Raw genomic sequence first — 13,765 nt, 5'->3', positions numbered from 1 at the left:
TGTGCAACAGAGATAAGAACAGATGTTTGTTCTCTTCCGCTCTCTTCCCGTCTAACCTCAGTCCTCATTCCCCCCCACATTGCCCCCACCCTGCACAGGGAGAGATCTGCATGTTACAGGTAGAGTCTGCAGGACAGGACGAGGCTCAGACTGGAGCCTCAATGGGAAACGACTTGTTACTTTATAACGTAGATGTGTCGTGGTTTGTCTTGTTGCTGGGCTTTTCTTACCTCCACAGTCTGGGTCCTCTTTGATCGTTCTGTAAAAGAGCAAAAGGCTTTAATGACAATGCCCATAATATCTTTACACTACTATATTACAGTTTAAGTAAGTATCCATCCAGCCATTTTTTTCCTTCCGCTTCCCTTTATCAGGGTTCCTGCACAGTTTGCAATGAGAAATTTAAGACCTTTTTCAGACCTTGAATTACAAAATTGAAGACCACACGCTCCTAAAGATGACATGCATTCTATGTAAAATTAAGACAAATGTATGACAAAGATATTGAAATTGAAAAAAAAAATAAAAAAAACATTTGAGCGTATAAATTGTATAAATTTACATAATTTAGAGCAGAAACAGGCAACCTGCATAATATCAATTAACTGATGGTTATGGAAATAAGTATTAGGGATGGAGGCAATTTATTTTACATTTTGTCTTAATTAGCAATTTTATGCAGATTATTTATACGGATACCATTCTATATGAATTACAATAATGTATTATTTCAAATGAATGGACTACGAGTTCACACTTCATACATTGAGAGCCGCGCCGCCACTGAGCCGCGCCACCACTGAGGGTCTACCTGACCAGTATGTTTTTGGAGGTAGAGGGAAACCGTAGCACCCGCAGGAAACCTGGCTGGCTGCCTTCAGTCTCCTCTGATCCTCTGAGATGGTCCAGCACCTCCTGGGTTGGTCCCTGTTTCAGAGGCGACTTTTTCCTCTTCCTCCCTCCGCTCCACAACAGTCTTTCACTATCTCCAGGGAAGAGTTTAGCAGTTATTCTGTTTTATTCTCCAGTGAACGTCCTTAACCAAAACAATAGAAGGCACGTGTGGCTTAGCTCAAGATTCATTATATTCGTCCCAAGGGAAATTTAGCAGTGAGTCTTGCCCAGATACCTCCTCGTCTGTCCCTTTTTTGTCTCCTGTTTTCTTCCACTTCTCCATTACCGGGTCGTCAGCTGTTGGCGATGCCCAAATCACATTGCACCAGCCCCTTAAGGCTCCTCCTTCCCCTCATAAGGGGCTTCTGAACCACTCTTTCTCTGACCCGTCACCTAGGACCTGTTTGCCATGGGAGACCCTACCAGGGGCACGAACCCCTCCTCCACATTAAGGTGGCGGTTCCAGGAGGGGAACGTCCTTGTATTTTTCACCCAAAAGCTACAATAGCTACTTATATTTTAGAAAATTGGTAAGTTGAACACATTATTGAGGATCTCGAAGTATGAGTGGAAATACAACACATTGTTGACAGTCCCTAAATATCAGTGCCTCGGCCAAACGTATTAGCCGTAATAGTCGCACCTAAAATAAATAAATTATCAGCGTCGTGGCACAATTATTATATTTTTTTCACTTTTTTTTCTCTGAACTCAATCCGTTTGTGCGGAGTCCGTGAATGACAAAGTCCCTGATAAAGGCCCAAAGGCCTGGTGTTTTTGTGCCCTACAGCAACAGCCCTCAGGGCGCAGGGCTGTAGCTGAGAGAGTCCTGTCTTGGCTCTAAACTCACCCGTTTTCCAGCTCCGCGGGCTCCCACAGCTCCTGCTCCTCCTTCAGCTTCACTTCTGACATGTTTCACTGCGCTCTGTCCGCTCTAAGCCTGTTCAGAGCTAACGCTAACACAGCAGCGCAACACAGCGCGCACTTCCGGGGTCAGAGCAGGGTTGCCAGGTCCAAGAGAGAAAACTAACTGGACTTATCCACCACCATATAGTTAGTTTAAACGAAACACAGTTGTAGCATCCAGTCAATATGAGAAGGCCAGAACTGGTGGTTAAAAGACTTTTATTCGCCGTCCTTTGTCATCAACCAAAGTAAGAGCCGAGTAAAACAAAGAAACCATACGTTACTCTTATATTGTGACCGTTATAAGGCTCATTACATTAGTTCCAATCTGAGAGCATTTCCAAAATTACAATGAACATTTCAAGTTGCTCAAAAAACGCAAGTATGAAATATCCATATCCAGCATGAAGTCGGAAGTTGTTTTTTTATCGATCAAAGCAGATACAAAGTAGCAGAAGTTTGTAGACGACTTTCTCGAATGAATTTATTTGTTAATACTGTATTGGTTTGTTTTTATAAACGTTTTGCTTTACTACGACATAAAAGCACTTGAACACAATGCACTCGTACTTTTCACTTGACAACTGGAAAGGATCATCTTTACCAGAGCACATGAAGGCAGCATTAATAAAACACTTGAAAGTTCTGCACAGCCGCTCAAACTGGAGGACTTTTTTTCCCCCACAGTAAATGAATCAGAGCTAAACAGACTCATCCTTTTACTGACATTAAGTACTCATATTCAGTAATCAGATTACTTTTGAAATAAAGTAATCAAAGATGTAACTAACTTATTTATTTTGATGGAGTTTATAAAAATATAAACATAACTTCTACAGCGTGATTAACTTTCTGTCTGATAAAAATAGGTTTCATATGTGTTTATTTGATGTGGACAAAACAATTACATAGAAATGTCGAGAAAGACGGGTCGTTTCAAACATGTGTCAAACATGACTGCATTAAATATGAATATGTTTTTTATCTATGCAGGTTTCTTGAGACTCAAAATCTCATTTGCAATAAAGACCTATTAAAACATACAACGTAGACAGTCATTAAATTAAAACAATAACATTAATATAAAACTTAAACACAAGAGCATTCACTCACATGGAACTATTTGGAACAGATAGTGCTTTTCACAGATTAAATCACAAAGTGCTGCAATATAAATATGTACATACATGTATGAAATTAAAGTGACGATAGTGAAAACCCATAAACCAAAAGCTTTCTTAAAGCAGTACTAAGTAACGTGTTTACTAGGGGTGTAACGGTACGCTAAAATTGTATTCGGTTCGGTTCACGGTTTTGGAGGGCTCGGTTCGGTTAATTTTCGGTACAAATAAATAAGAACTAACACATTTTTTCTTTTGAAAAGCTGCCAATACACAATAGAATTCTTGCATAAAATAAATAAAAGTGACCCATTTGGGTGATATTTTAAATAAATTGCACTCTTATAATGAGAGTTACTGTAACTCATGAGAACCATGTGGATTCAACTCAACAAAAAGGCCACAGTGAACGGCTTTTTACTCTCGTCTACTCGCCAAACTACTGTCCTGATACTCTAGACTCACCAGACTCAGTAAGAAGAGGGTTTAAATGAGAGTGAGGCCCAGAGTCTGCGCAGAGAAAACCTGAGAGCTGCGCCCGGGACACAGGTGACATGATGCAACCGCGGAGGAGCCGCGCATGAGGCGAAGCGAGCACCGGGAGACAGACGGCCGAGCGGGACACGAGCGGAGAAGCACTCGCGCTTTGGAAGAGACAGGGGGAAGGCGGTCGGTCTCTCCTGCTCATTCACTTCACCAGACTACTCCGTTTTGGAGTTATATGTGGCGAAGTAGGCGGAGAGTGAGTGCGCGCTGGAAGAGCCTGTCCCCGTAACAACAACGCGTTGATTAATCAGTGAAACAACACTACGCACCTTGCGTAGTTTGCGTATAGGAAGAAACGGCTCTGAGCGCTGGTGTAACTTTTTGGCTGAAGTGCGGACGTGACGGGATATTGTAGCGAGGCTCAAGACTTTTAATCAAATACTTAAAGCCAGCGCCTGTAGTTTCTCTCGGCTACTCATGCAGCTTCAATGTACGTCACTCAATAGCGTCCGTGCGGAAGCTCGCGTAGAAACTTTGTTCCGCGGCACTTAATATGACGCTAATAATAAATTTACATTATTTAATGAAAATAATACACCGAAACGGTACGCAAGTGGACCGAACCGAACAGGCCGAACCGAACGGTTCAATACATCCCCGTGAACCGTTACACCCCTAGTGTTTACCTAATAAATCCTCCCCGTAGTCCCTGTGGGGGTAATACAAGTGTTAATGGGATGATTGGAGGGTCTTTCATCGCCCCCTGGTGTCTCTGGCCAGAAAACCATGTTTGCAACTTGACTGCCACCGACCGGGAGTCACCAATACACACTAATGGAATCACGAAGAAGAAGCTAACATGCTAATGGGCAAAGCTAACTGCGGGCTAGCGTCACTTTAAACAGTATTTACAGCCAAGTTTGAGTGAAAAAAAATATTTCCATTGTATAATTGGATGAACAGTAACCCTCTGTCCCTTCGCCTTTCCTGTCAGCGTAGTATTTACTCTCCAAGACAATTAATAAGTTAAAAAATCGTAACTTGCTACTACACCTGCAGTTGCGCTTATGGCCTCTAGGGGGAAGAGTTACTTAGTACTGCTTTAAATTGGAGTTGTACTAGTCAAGTCTTCTTGATATGAAAGCATTAATTATAATTTCCAGGTCCTTTTTTGACAACATTTTGCGAATTTTAGAGATGTTCCTCAGGTGATAAAAGCAATTTCGGACGAGCTGTGTTGAGTGTGTCTCCAAAGACCTGGCCTGGTCAAACACAACCCCCAGGTTTCTGAGGCTGGATTTGACAGAGGAGCTAAGAGAGCCAAGGTGCTGTTTGATTAGCCGGATCTTTGTGGTCTGGAGCAAAGGTCAGTGTTTCAGTCTTGTTTGAATTCATCTCCAAGTAACTAGTGGCCAGCCAGTCTTTGATGGTGAACACAGGGACACACGGGCACGTGCACACACACACACACACACACACACACACACACACACACACACACACACACACACACACACACACACACACACACACACACACACACACACACACACACACACACACACACACACACACACACACACACACACACACACACACACACACACACACACACACACACACACACACACACACACACAGTCTGGTTTCCATGGTTCATGGGGACTAAGTTTTTAATCATCACTTCTGGGGACCACCCTTTCTAGAGGTTCTACAAGTCTGAAAAAAATCAGGTAAAGTATGCATTGGTCAGTAAGCCTAAACACACCTTCAAACCTTTGAAAATGCAATGTAGTGTTTTCCCCATGCTATATGGGGACCTCCGTAAAAACGGGTCAATGTGTTTACAGGGGACACTATTTGCATAAATTTACATACTTCACACAAATGTGTATTTTACTTGTGGGGACCTCTTTTTTTTTTTACTTTTTTTTTTTTTAAATTTCTTTTTATGCCACCTTAAACAGGGAAGACAGACAGTGTGCATATATTTGTACCTTTGGTTGTAGCAGCATATTGTCCAATATACATTGAAAAACAAAAAACGGTACACACAAGCAGCAACACTCAAGTCTGCCTCACCCATACACACCTTCATGCACACATCCAAATGTCAGCAATTAATCAACAATAACAAAAAGAGAAACCCTCCCACCCCAGTGAGTGATCTGCAATCTGCAAAACATATTGCATCTGGGAGTTTAACTTCTACTGTAGCGGTATCTAGAAAGATGCAGATTGACTCATTTCTAATCACTCGTGTTGTGCAAGTGATGAGGATGATTCTTAAAAGGATGGCCATTGTGACAAATTTCACTATTATAAATACTACCCATGTCAACACATTACCTTTTGAATCGGTTTAAAACCTTCATGGCTATTTAAAAAATGTGCTAACAGGGTAACAGCTGTGCCTGAATGATTAGATCTGTGGAACTAACTCCAGTATCCGCTAAATATATGGAGACTGATTCCCAAGTGTAAAAAAATATATATCATGTCTGGTCTTGTTAGCCTATGAAGACTGCGCAACTACTCAGTCAACTCATCCACACAAAAATCAAACCAATTTGACTTGTACATCATACCTTTTATTAAACAAGGTAAATTAGCGGAGAACTCTTTCATTTCTTCACATATTACAATTTTGCAACACACAGTATATCACGAAAGGGAGTACACCCCTCAAAGTTTTGCAGATTTTTGAGTATATCTTTTCATAGGAAAGCATTACAGAAATTTCACTTTGACACAATGATTAGTGACCTTTTAACAACATATTTAACCACTTTAATTTCTTGTTCAAACATGAATGGCTGTATTTTGTTTTTTTCTGAGTGAACATGTACTCACAAAAGTGAGTACACCCCAGATTAAAATCTGGTAGAGAAGGGGCTGTGTTGGCTCGAATCGTCTCGAAATGAAACTAAATCATCATCATCTAACTAAATCATCATCATCGTCATCAGTGTGCGTTTCAACCTTTCTTTGCATTGAACTTTTACATTTTGAGTCTGCATCTGGCTTAAATAGATTGGTGTGAGATTTGAATGCAATCCTATGGAGAATATCATGATCTGCTTCAGTAGTCACAGTGCATGATGACATGCATGTTTCTTTTAGGTGTATTTCAGATTGCCAATGTTGACAGCATTCATGCATCCCCAAACCAGTCCCACTACCATGCTTGGCTATTGAGGATACACCTTTTTTGTAAAACTCACTTGTTTACCACCACACATGCTTGACACTATCTAAAGCAAATTTGTTTATCTTGGTTCCAGTGATCCATATCATTGGTCTGTTCATCTCTCTTGAGACCATGTCGTGTGATCTGAAGAGACCAAGATAAACAAGATGGTGTCAAGCATGTGTGGTGGTAAACAAGTGAGTTTTACAAAAAAAAGTGTATCCTATCAAAAGCCAAGCATGGTAGTGGGACTGCTATGGTTTGGGGATGCATGAATGCTGTCAACATTGGTAATCTGAAATACACCTAAAAGAAACATGCATGTCAACATGCACTGTGACTACTGAAGCAGATCCTGTTATTCTCCATAGGATTGCATTCAAATCTCACACCAATCTATTTAAGCCAGATGCAGACTCAAAATGTAAAAGTTCAATGCAAAGAAAGGTTGAAACGCACACTGATGACCTCCCTTTTCATTTTAATCTGGGGTGTACTCACTTTTGTGAGTACATGTTCAAACACTCTTGGCTGTATTTTGTTTTTTTCTGAGTGAACAAGAAATTTAAGCGGTTACATATGTCGTTAAAAGGTAACTAATCATTGTGTCCACGTGAAATTTCTGCAATGCTTTCCTATGAAAAGATATACTCACAAATCTGCTAAAACTGTGAGGGGTGTATTCACTTTCGTGATATACTGTACACATCTACAACTTCTAAACTTTTAACTTTTAAAGAAATACCTGCCAAACTGAACAATTGGCATCATAAAACTACATATCAAAGAAAAAAACAAAACTTCTCTACAACCCTTTTCTTTGTAATTGCCATATTATTTACCCAGTGTTTTGACTATTCCTTTTTTCCTCCCTTCCTCCATCCTTTCCTTCTTCCTTCTTTCATCCCTCCTCCATTCCTTTCTCTATCCCCCTTCCCTTCTTTCCACCTTCCCCTCCATCTATCTTTCCTCCCTCCTTTCTGTCCTCCCTCCCTCTTTCCTTCTTCCTCTACTTAACTTTCTTTCCTCCATCCTTCTTTCTTGCCTCCATCCTTCCCTCTTCTTTCTTCCGAGGACAACAAGAGGGTTAAATCTAGACATTTAGATTAGACTACTTAGACATTTTCCTTTTTAAGGCTGTAATCCGGTTGTACACATAAAATTTCAAGTTCTGCCAGTCTCTGTTCCTGAGAGCTTCAGGTTCAGCCCTTAAACATTTTTCACAATCACTCTTTGACGGTACAGTACAAGATCGGATGAACTGATTCATTTGCCTCTCTACTGCCCTAATCTCTGTCGGCTGCCAGCGTGCTCTTTTCTGTGGAGCTTTACCTGTAAGTGAGGAGACAAAAACAAAAGTTTCATTAACAGTGTAAGGGAGACGCTACAGTTCCAAGTCCTGTGCCAGTACATACAGTACAAGTGAAATTAAGAGGCTGATCAGAACTGAGATAAGCATCGGTCCTCAATGATTTGATCAGTTTACAGCTGACAAATTTACAGCCGAGCCACAACTTGTGATTAGATGGCATTATAGGCCATAAGAAAGGCCCTTAAAAGTGTTTTAGTTTTTGAGGTTCCTTCCGGACGTGGAACAAACAAGAATGTTTTCTGTACATCTTCAATAATGTCGCTGCAGTATTTATGTCTTTAGATGACATTATTTTGAGTGCTGTTGGAGCAATTAACTACAGTGTTTGCACAGTAAAGCGCTGATCCACCAGACCTCATTCACAAAACAAACATTTTAACAGTTTGCGTGTCGTCTTGCAGACAGACGACACAAAGCAATAATTCAGACTTTTTATGAATCTGCATCATGTCGTCAATTCGGGATACTTTTGATCACTTTATTACGACTAAATCTTGTGAATATCTGAGTTTATTTTGATGTGGCTAATGACACTTTGTTTTGGTGTACAGGCAGTAACATTACACTGCGAACCCTAACAGTGAAATAAAATCACTTTTTATAGCTTAAACTAAAATGTAAACAATGTATTGAGTTACCCAGAGCATTGTTATTCTTGTCCTTCACGTAAAGTGTCAAGACGTGGGGTACCTGACGCTTGCATTGTGACCGCTGAGCTTTTCCCTCTATTTTAATGATCTCCTCATGATTGACAATACTCCGCCAGCAGATGATATTGTGAATGTAGCTCTCAATGCGTATTGAAGACCTTTCTGTCTTCTTTCTGATATCTTCGAACCATTTTGTCAGAAATTTGATATTATTTCCTTTGGTATACCCCTCACTGATATAGCTGAAAACTTCTCATGCTAGGAGCGAAAACTTGACAGGCTTGACAGTATCCAAGGGGGGCGGGACTTAGCAAAGGGTCAATTTGTACTGAAATACAAATTACAGTCCACCAGTGCTTGGGCGCCACCAGACTGAGGGTTGCAATGATGGCTCTCATTAATCTCCTGTCCTCAAATCTGGTGATATTACAATAAAAAAAGAGTAAAAAACAAACAAAAAAACATCACCTTTAGAGGAATGTCCCACAGTACTGACTCCAGATGATGATCCATGCTCTGCTGATGGCAGTTGTTGCTTGTCTGTTGAGTTTTCATTCCTCACAGCATCTGCAACAGTTTCCTCTGTTGACGGTTCTATGACATACACACAATGTACCTGATAAGACATACTTCAAATGCACTACAAACATTCTGGTCATAGAAAACAAAAGTAGGTCATTTATTTAAGTTTCAAAAAACTGTTTTCTTCATTAACTATATCTAAATATTCTTTAATAATTGATCAAGTTGGGGTGATATCTACTTCACGTCACATTGTTGCATCCAGTATTAACTTGACAAAAGTTTGTTTCACAAAAGAGGAAAAACAACAATTACCTTTGGAGGAATGTTCCACAGTACTGACTCCAGAAGATGATCCGTGCTCTGCTGATGGCAGTTTTTGCTGCTTGTCTGTTGAGTTTTCATTCCTCAAAGTATCTGCAACAGTTTCGATGACATTCACACAAAGACATACTTCAAAAAGTAATACAAACATTCTGGTCATAGAAAACAAAAGTAGGTCATTTATTGTTGCAAGAATGCAACAATAACCTCAACCTGGTGGAGCAAGAGGAGTCACGCCAGCTCAGCTGCCTTCATCAATAAAACCCGGTCATAAAACCCGGTTTATAATGTTTAAGTTGCCTTTAGATGACATTATTTCGAGTGTTGTTAGAGCAATTAACTACAGTGTTTGCACAGTACAGCGCTGAACCACCAGACCTCATTCACAAAAACATTTTAACAGTTGTTTGCGTGTCGTCTTGCAGACAGACCTCACAAAGAAACAATTCAGACTTTTTATGAATCTGCATCATGATATTGTCATTTCGGGATACTTTTGATCACTTTAGTACGATTAAATCTCATGAAAATCTGAGTTTATTTTGGTGTGCCTAATGTTTTGGTGTTCAGGCCGCGCACAACGCAAACTCTAGCAGTGAAATTAAATCCCTTATTACACCTTTAAAAACAATCATCTTACTCTTTTTTTTTACATGAAATTACTGAAACATACCATCAACAGGAAATGAACGATTTCCATCCTCTCCGCATGAATCTTCCTCATCACTCCCCATAACGTTTTCTGCAGGAGACATGACACGCTTATAATTTGGTCAGACAAAATGAAAACACGATACATCAAGTACAGTGAAAATCAAATATACCATTTGGGTTAATTGTGATTTCGTCCAAGTTCTTTCCATGGAACTCAGCCAGTCTTCCTTTCTCTAGTGCCAGCAGAACTTTACTGATCTTTGCCAGTTGCAGGGTCTTGTCAGGGAGTCGATAAAACTCTCGGTGGATCCTGATATCGTGACCAAGAAAGTTTGCTAGTTGGTCCATCTCGGTGTCAGTCATGTTGAGCACTGTTGATAGAGTTGCAGCGTGTTTTCGCAGTTTGGTTGATGACAATGCCTTTGGACACTTTGCGCCAGATGACTTTGCAAAGCCACGTATACAGTCTGAGCCACGGAAATGTGACATAGCTGAAGGTCTTGCAAACAAGTAAGGATTATCACCAAGAACCCCGCAGGCATCTCTTTGCTGAACGAGGAGTTCCAAAGCATGGAGCATTTTTGGAGTCAGGAGAATTGGAACTGGTCTGCCTCGCTTTCCTCTGGTGACAATTCTGGAGAAATGTCTGCAGAGCTTTTTTTCTACCTCTGAGAGTGCCCAGTCCAAGTCCTCATGGGGATCTGATGTGTCCCTTGACAAAAAAGCCGACAAAGGCATGCTTGACACCTCTCCTTCTCTGCGTCTGTTAAACATGATGGTGTCTGTTAAACAAACTTTTGCAAGGTCAATCCAAGCCTTTGTCGAGGGACTTTCAGACAATGTGATGCAACATTCATCTAGTTTTTGACTGAGAAACTGGTGCATCCTCGGTAAAGGGCATCACAGTGGGTGCATTCCACTTGGCCTCAACGATGTTCCTTAGTGCTGTTGCAGAAACCAATGCATTCCACTTCTCGTTGTGCACTTCTTGGAACTCAGATGCACGCTTCACAAGCTCTTGGTTGCCGGTAATGAGTCCTTGAGCTTTCAAGAGCTTGCTGACTTTTACCAAAGCATGTCCAAGTTTTGTTGCCAGTGAGAGAATGACAAATGCGTTGGTACTGCTCTCATAGCCACAAGTACTTTTGACAGCTTTGACCATCTCCACATAATTCGCAGGATTAATGAAATCCTCAATCTTTCTTAACCTGGTATTTTTCCTGGCATTGTCCAGCAGTCGTCCCAATTCACGCATTCTTTCACGGATGCACTGTTGACTTTTTAATGTTATTCCACCTTTATTGAGCAAGTGCTCTCCATATTCAATAATGACATGGTCATTCTTAATTATTTCTGTGACAGGACCCGGATTCATGGCACTGACAACTTTCCAAAGCTGCTTGCTGATATGTGAAGGCACAGGCGCAGTGTATGCACATAGAGCCTGAACACGGTTCTTGCCAGGTTTTGGGTTGACTGATCCAGACTTGAATCTACAAACTCGCATATGTCTCCATAGAACATTTCGTGTGAAAAGTCCCTGGCAGTGTGCACAGTGCATAAAGTCACTTCCCTGCGCTTCTTTTGGTGGCCGTTTACATGGGACAAGTTGTCCCTTTCCTGACTCCATCACAGTAGCATTATGGGCATAGTTGCCTTTGTTCCGAATATATTCTAGCTGATCTTTTCTCTCTTTGGACTGTTTTGGAAAGCTAAAAGCTCTCGCCACATCCACCATATTTTTGTGTGCATGTTCCAAATGTCTTGCCATTTTGGCATATGGCTTTTTGCAATACAAACAATAGTGTCTCTTATCGTAGCATCTCTTGCCATTTTTATTTTGGTGAGCACCAACTACTAGAAGATCATTGGTTCGCTGACTTGAGCAGGGTTCTTCCTCTACACCAAGTTCCAGGCAGGGTTCTTCCTCTACAGAGGATTCAGATGCAACGGAGTGGGTGTCCAATCCAGGTGTTGTGGTGTCACATTCAAAAGGCATATCTGAGCCAAGGTTTAGACGAGGATGAAGAAGTCTTTTTTCTCTTGGAGTGAGGTCAATAGAATCACTGTCAGTGTCCGGGTCAGAATCAGGAACATACTCGTCTTCATCTCCACTGACTGATGATGTGGTATCATACAGTTCTGTGTCTTCAAGAAATATGTCATTCTGAAATAAATAAAAAGAAGTCACTTGGACATATTTTCTCTAAAATAAACACTCCATTAAATCATGTACTTTATGAAAGATTGTGGAACATTTCCACAATGTTAATCCAGGCAGTTAGTTGTGGACTTACCATAATGCTTTTTGTCCGTCTTAGTCTTGGTACAATTTCTTCATTCTCATTATGGAAGTCCTCCAGACTCTGTAAAAATAAGCAACAACTTAAATCATTATACAGTATGACATTAAACTGAAAAGTACAAAAAAAAGTAGTGTATGAAGCTAAATGAGACTCAAACATTCTTTAGAGAATCATAGTAAAATGTAGTGACAGAAGTTTTTAAGCCATTACTTAAGGAAATTTCTATCTTCAATACAACAAGCTTCATGGGGACTTTAATACACACCATGTTATCATCCTTCACGGGGACTAAGCATCTCTGGATGTTATTTAACACTAATAGTATCATAAATACATTGTGGGGACATCGTAAATGTGTTGGATTACAGTGATATTTAGGCCAAAAGAAAATGCCCAGACAGGTTCAGATCCATCTTAAAAGTGCTTTTATATTTTGCCTCATTGAGGCATTAGATTTAACTGTTAGTAGATCTGATCGACAATAAATTAACTGCACAATGACCCCATATGCTTTACTTAGTTACTTAAACCTAAGAGAGGCTGTAAAATAAACATCAAGTGATGAAGGTGAATGTACCTGTTGAGGACTGTCCTGTGGACACAAAGCTGCTTCCATCGGTTTCTCAGAAACGGCAAGAGGATGGGACGTCTTTGTAGGATGAATATCCAGGGCACACAATATCATCTGCAATGATGTATAAAGAACACAATGGAAAAATTAAGACCTTAATGTGCCCACCATATAAAACTCAAGTAGATAAAAATACATGTTCAAGGATCTTTAAACTTTAGTACATGCCAAAAGACCAGACTTCAGAGGAAAGAGAACACCAAATTGTAATATTTCAGACTAATGAGTAAACCTGTGTTTGCTTTAACACATCTTCAATACAACAAGCTTCATGGGGACTTTAATACACACCATGTTATCATCCTTCACGGGGACTAAGCATCTCTGGATGTTATTTAACACTAATAGTATCATAAATACATTGTGGGGACATCGTAAATGTGTTGGATTACAGTGATATTTAGGCCAAAAGAAAATGCCCAGACAGGTTCAGATCCATCTTAAAAGTGCTTTTATATTTTGCCTCATTGAGGCATTAGATTTAACTGTTAGTAGATCTGATCGACAATAAATTAACTGCACAATGACCCCATATGCTTTACTTAGTTACTTAAACCTAAGAGAGGCTGTAAAATAAACATCAAGTGATGAAGGTGAATGTACCTGTTGAGGACTGTCCTGTGGACACGAAGCTGCTTCCATCTGTTTCTCAGACACGGCAAGAGGATGGGACGTCTTTGTAGGATGAATATCCAGGGCACACATTGTC

The 13,765-nt window shown here is 40.4% G+C and overlaps 2 protein-coding genes across 3 annotated transcripts in view; one reads left to right on the top strand and one right to left on the bottom strand.

Moving 5' to 3' along the window:
- LOC306972980 (uncharacterized protein) overlaps nt 1–13,765 on the top strand; it is a 140,766-nt gene that overhangs the window by 54,553 nt on the left and 72,448 nt on the right. The window lies entirely within an intron of this gene.
- The window catches only part of LOC306972976 (uncharacterized protein), a 152,030-nt gene that overhangs the window by 92,561 nt on the left and 45,704 nt on the right, over nt 1–13,765 (bottom strand). The window lies entirely within an intron of this gene.

This window comes from Gobius niger, assembly GCF_951799975.1.
Source record: "Gobius niger genome assembly, chromosome: 13".
Taxonomy (NCBI): Eukaryota; Metazoa; Chordata; class Actinopteri; order Gobiiformes; family Gobiidae; genus Gobius; species Gobius niger.
The sequence above is the reverse complement of the archived record's forward strand: the minus strand, read 5'-3'. Positions and strand labels throughout refer to the sequence as shown.